This window comes from Dasypus novemcinctus, chromosome 3 (assembly GCF_030445035.2).
Source record: "Dasypus novemcinctus isolate mDasNov1 chromosome 3, mDasNov1.1.hap2, whole genome shotgun sequence".
NCBI lineage: Eukaryota > Metazoa > Chordata > Mammalia > Cingulata > Dasypodidae > Dasypus > Dasypus novemcinctus.
In genome coordinates this window covers 93,445,465-93,451,708 of record NC_080675.1, presented here as the reverse complement: position 1 = coordinate 93,451,708, position 6,244 = coordinate 93,445,465, and the positions used below count along the sequence as shown (strand labels likewise).

The following is a 6,244-nucleotide window of genomic DNA, read 5'->3' as shown; positions in this document are numbered from 1 at the left end:
AATTAAATTTAATCTCCCATAATGGAGACTGGAAAGTAAAAAGTTCAAAAATATAAAAATAAATTTAAGACACATGGAGGACAGATTCAGAAGTCAAACTTCTGTCCACAATAAATCCCAAATGAAGTGAACTGAGATTGACAGTAAAGAAATAGTCAAAGACATAGCTGAAGAAAATTTCCCTGACTTCATGAGTCTTCATTTTGAAATGGCCCATGAAGACCCAAGACACATTAACATTTTAAAAAGGTCAACTCCTAGAGTCAAGCTAATGAAATCTCACAACTCTAAGAGTAAAGAAAATTCTGAAAACTTCCAGAGAAAAGGGAGGAAAACAGGTTACCAAAAGAAACAAGATTAAGAGTGGCACTGGGGGAAGCGCACTTGGCTCAGTGGATAGGGCGTCCGTCTACCACATGGGAGGTCCGCGGTTCAAACCCCAGTCCTCCTTGACCCATGTGGAGCTGGCCCATGCACCATGCCCTGCCATGCAGGGGTGCCCCCCCCCCCCCGTGTAGGGAAGCCCCACGTGCAAGGAGTGCAGGGGCCCCGTAAGGAGAGCCACCCAGCATGAAAGAAAGTGCAGCCTGCCCGGGAATGGTGCTGCACACATGGAGAGCTGACACAGCAAGATGACGCAACAAAAAGAAACACAGATTCCCATGCCACTGACAACAACAGAAGCAGACAAGAACATGCAGCAAATGGACACAGAGAACAGACAACTGGGGGAGGGGGTAAGGGGAGAGAAAGAAATAAAATAAATCTTTAAAAAAAACTATTAAAAAAAAAGAATGGCATTGGGTGCTTGCTTCGGCAGTACATATACTGAAATTGAAACGATACAGAGAAGATTAGCATGACTCCTGTGCAAGGATGACACGTAAATTTGTGAAGCATTCCATATTTTCAGACTGGCAGCTCCTACCCTCTGGTTTCTTGGACTTACCCTGGCCAGCTGACAGGGAGGTGAAGAGGGTCAACCACCACACCAGGGAGCCAAGAATGCCTACAGCTGCAAGCAGGAGAATTGCATCCATCATCCATGTGGAATCTAAACCCCCTCTTGATGTAGAGGGGGACTGGACATAGCCACCCCATGTCCACAAGATGGAGGAATAGAGTATGGATTAGAGTGGACTTACTGGTATTCTGCTGGGGAACTATTGTGATTAGTAAAGGAGGAAATTGTAGTAGTGATGTGGAGAGGGTGGCCACGGTGGCTGCTGATGGTTGGGAGAGGGAAGAAGAGATATGGTGTGAGGGCATTTTCATATCTAGGGCATTGGAGTTGTCCTAGATAGGCTGCAGGAACAGATGCTGGATGTTGTGTGTCCTGGCGTGGCCCACTGGCAGGACTGGGGGAGAGTGTGGACTACAATGTGGACCACTGTCCATGTGCTGCAGCGGTTCTCCAGAATGTATTCACCAGGTGCAGTGGATGTGCCACAATGATGGAAGAGTTTGTTGATGTGGGAGCGGTGGCATGGGTGGGGTAGGGGGTATATGGGGACCTCATATTTTTTTAATATAACATTTAAAAGAAAATAAAGAAAAAAAATAAAATTAAAAAATAAATAAATAAATAAAACACATCCCTTAAAAAAAAAAAAGAATGGCATTGGGCTTCTCATCAACAACTTTTCCCTCCCCCACCCAACCTGCTGTTTTTTGCTCTGTGCGTCCATTCACTGTGTGATCTTCTGTATCTATTTCTCTTTTTGTCTTCTCTTCTCACTTTTCTCCCCTAGGATTCACTGGGATTCAATTCTGGGGGCCTCTGACGTGAAGAGAGGTTTCCTGTCACTTGAACCACCTCAGTTCCTGGTTTCTGTTGTGCCTTGCCTTGGCTGTCCCCTTTGTCTCTCTTTTTGTCATGTCATCATCTTGCCACATGACTCACTTATGCAGGCACTGGCTCACCGGGCAGGCACTCTTTTTTTACCAGGAGGCCCCAGGGATCAAACCCGGGTCCTCCCATCTGGTAGGTGGAAGCCCAATCACTTGAGCCACATCCGCTTCCTTTTTCAACAACTTTTGATGCTCAAAGACAATGGAACAATGTTTTTCAGACTTTTGAGGGTGGAAAAGGTTTGTGTGCTTTTATTTACTTAAATTATTTCTAACAAGTAATACATTTATTTGATAAAAAAAGGAAACTACATTAAGAAGTGGTCTCAGAGAGATCTCACTCCCTGAAGCAAGCCACACAGTCAATCAAGTTTGGGTAAAATATATATGTGACACACGAAACTCAGAGTACAGAGGACCAATGTAGCCTCCATGAAATAAAATGCCAAAGAAGGGACTCCAGCAAAATGAAAAGGGAACAACCAAGAAAAATATATACAGTGTTTTAGCTTCCCAGGCAGCTCAAAGCAAATACCATGAAATGGGTCAGGTTAAAGAATGGGAATTTATTCACTCACAGTTTTAAGAAATGGAAAATATCCAAATTAAGGCATCATCAAGGTAATGCTCTCTCCCCAACATTGTGGCTAATGGGTTAGCTTTTGGTGAGCCTTGGTCCTTAGCTTGTCACTTGGCAAGGCATGTTGTGGTATCTCCTGGTCTCTTCTCTTCCAAGTTCATTTTCAGCTTCTTGCTTCCATGGCTTTCTCTCCCTCTCTTTGTATTCATTGTTTTTATAAAGGACTCCAGTAATAGGATTAAGACCCATCCTGATTGAGGTGGGTCCCACCTTAACTGAGGTAGTCTCATCAAAATGTTCATATCCACAGGAATGGATTAAATTTTGTTTTAAATATTTTTTTTCTTTCTTTCATTTCTCCCCCACCCCCAGTTGTCTGCCTCTGTGTCCATTTGCTGTGTGTTCTTCTGTGACCACTTCTATCCTTATCAGCAGAACCAGGAATCTGTGTTTCTTTTTGTTGCATCATCTTGTTGTGTCAGCTCTCCTTGTGTGCGGCGCCATTCTTGGGCAGGCTGCACTTTCTTTCACACTGGCTGGCTCTCCTTACGGGGTGCACTCCTTGCGCATGGGGCTTCCCTACACAGGGGACACCCCTGCGTGGCAGGGCACTCCTTGCGCCCATCAGCACTGCGCATGGGCCAGCTCCACACGGGTCAAGGAGGCCCAGGGTTTGAACCACGGAACTCCCATGTGGTAAGCGGACACCCTATCCTTTGGGTCAAGTCTGCTTCCCAAGAATGGATTAAATTTAAAGAACATGTTTTGCTAGGGTACATACAGCTTTAAATTACCATACACAGGATACAAGAAGCAAGGCAGAAACTGAATATGACCTAAAAGAATGAAAGGATCTGAAAAGAAGTTGAAGGGGATCTATTAGACCCAGAGGTGAATTTGCTACAAAGCTAGCAAAGGGCCCCTCACTTGCTCCAGTCCTTTCCAAAACCAAGGTCCTAGCAGCAGTGTTGTATTTGTGGTTTTTTTCTTTTCTTCTCTTGAATTTTTTAAGATTCAAGACCCACAAAACCTGGATCCATTCCTGATTAGACCTTATCATTTGGAAGATTTTCCTTCAAGCAAAAAAGTTTTAATGACATTGAATTATATTTCTTTCTCTGGATCCAATCAAACTCCAGGAAATAATATTATCCAATAATATGATAAATAATGTTTATTGATTTTAATTGTTTTAAATGAACCTATAGGCAAGGTATAAAGAGTTCATTGGAGTTATAGAGTAATATGTGACTAAGTCTTGGCAATATAAAATAGCAATATAACTGAAAATACTGGGACATAAGAGGAGAGAAGGAAGGACAAGTAATTTATTAACCTTTTAATAATGGGATATCTAGGAATAACATCTAAAATTAACAATAATAAAAATTTAATTATATTGTATATTGTTCATTATTTGAACAAAAAAGTACATAATTACCTACAGACTGGAGTTAGAGGGGTCAGAGAATGTGAAAGGCTATCATAACAATAAATCTTCTTTCACAATATAGCCATAGACATTGTCTAAAGATGATAAGCCAAGGAAAAGGGCAGAAATATTATTTAAAGATAAAATAGTGATAATGAGAAGAATTCCAGTTCAAAAAGTATTACCACCAAGGGGAGCAGGTGTAGGTCAGTTGTTGAGTGCCTGCTTCACATGTACAAGGTCCCAGGTTCAATCCCTGGTACCTCTAAAAAAAAATCATTACCCTGGATGCTCATGGTGAGGTGGACTAGGGGAAGAGGAAAGAAAATATTTTACTTTGAGTAATAAACTCTGTAATGTTTTAATTTTTTATTTTTTATTGTGCAAGCACTATTTTCATTTTAGAACAACTTTTTAAAGTATACAGGGAGCAGTGTGGCTCAAAGTGGCTGAGTGCCTGCTTCCCATATGAGAGGTCCTGGGCTCAGTTCCTGGTGCCTCCTAAAAACAAAGACAAAACAACAAGCAAACAAACAAAAAAAACAACTCAAGGGAGCCAATGTGGCTCAGTGGTAGAGCACTGACTTCCACATACAAGGTACCAAGTTCAATACCCAGTCCCAGTAAAAAAAAAAAAAAATTTTATGTATATACACACACACATACAGGGATATTCTTTATAGTATTGTTTATAATTGCAGGAACAGTAAACAATCTAAATAACCACAAATAGATAAGAGAACCTCTATTAAAATAATTTAAACCAATTTTATGTATTTACTGACATGAAAGATCTCCATACTACATTATGGATTAATTTTTAAAAATCCAGATACTAAATAACATATAGACATTTTTTTTAAAATTTCTGATGTGTATGTCTGTGTGTATATAGAATGTACATATTCCAGAAAGTTATTAATTACTACCACCAAGTAACAAAAATGCAGGTGATTTTTATTTTACTCTTTTTGCTTGTCTGGGTTTTCTAAAATTTCCTATAAGGAACATAAATTATTTTGTAGTAAAAAGAAAACAAAAATTTTCATATATTTTTCCTTATTTAATTCATTCCACATTTCTCTTGATTGAAACAAGGTCACAAAGATTCTATTTGTCTTTCTTGCCAAACTGAATATTTATTTTAGTCAAAATCTGTTTAACTTCACTCTCAAATCAAAGTATTCAGGTACAAAGATGTTCTTCAACCCACAGTGATAAGAAGAACACAATTTCATATCTAAAGGCAGATAGAACATTTGCCCAGTACACAGTGTAGCTGTAACATTGATTTCTGAAGCTAAGGAGAGGGGGATCTAAATCATTGCAGCTTGACAACAAAACACAAGCTGAGTTTGTCAGAGGCAGGTACATTGTCTGGGAGTCTGGGATGCGCATTTCAGATCACTTTGGGAAAATAAAGTCGCTGCTGATATATTTTACCAAGTCTAAAAATCTGTGACTTTCCCAATTATAAAGAACAGTCCTGCAAATCTTGATAAGGAAGTTTACATTGACTTCTTCATTACAACAGATTTAACGGTGAAACTAACAAAGGCAAAGCAATAGGTTCTTACACTCAAGTGCAAGTTCCAATCCAAAGCAGTATCATTATCTCAAAGTAAGCAAGAGGACCACAAAGCACTTTTCCCTGATTTGGGATGCTTTATTTTCACACAAAAGACGACAGAATGATATAACAAGTGTGGCAAAATGTTGAAAGTTGGTAAATCTGTATATCTGGCGCATTAGCCAAAAGGGTGCCAATGCAGAGTACCAGAAACCTGTTGACTTTTATAAAGGGTATTTTGGGGGGGCGGGTAAAAGCTTATAGTTATAAGGCCTAAAGCAAGTGTTCTTAACTAGGGGTCCGTGAGCTTGAATTGAAATTCAAAAAACATTATTCTTGCGGGACGTGTTGGTACAGGTGTGAAATATTATTAAGTAATTCACAGTATAGTGTGGACTTAGTAAGGGGTCTGTGGTTTTAGCCTGACTGGCAAAGGGGTCTGTGGAACGAAAAAGGTTAAGAACCCCTGCCCTTGCCTGCATGAGTGCCTGCCCAAGTGAGTCATGCAGCAAGATGATGACGCATCAAAAGAGAGACAAGGGGAGTCAAGGTGAAGTACAGCAGAAACCAGGAGGTGGTGCAATTGACAGGGAACCTCTCTCCATATCAGAGGTCTGCAGGATCGAATCCCAGTGAATCTTAGGAGAGGAAATGAGAAGAGAAGACAACACATACAGCAAAAAAACAGCAGCGGTGGAGGAGGAGAAGGGGGAAAAATAAAATTAATAAAAATAAATCTTTTTTAAAAAAAGAAGAAGAACCCCTGCCCTAAAGAGCCTAACTCAAGCTTGCTTTCTCACCAACATCAATT

At 40.2% G+C, this 6,244-nt stretch overlaps 1 non-coding gene across 1 annotated transcript; it reads left to right on the top strand.

Moving 5' to 3' along the window:
• The first annotated feature begins 804 nt into the window (after positions 1 to 804).
• On the top strand, positions 805 to 911 carry LOC131278127 (U6 spliceosomal RNA). Its single transcript, XR_009185379.1, has one exon. It is a non-coding gene; the product is annotated as a U6 spliceosomal RNA (small nuclear RNA).
• Positions 912 to 6,244: the final 5,333 nt, after the last annotated feature.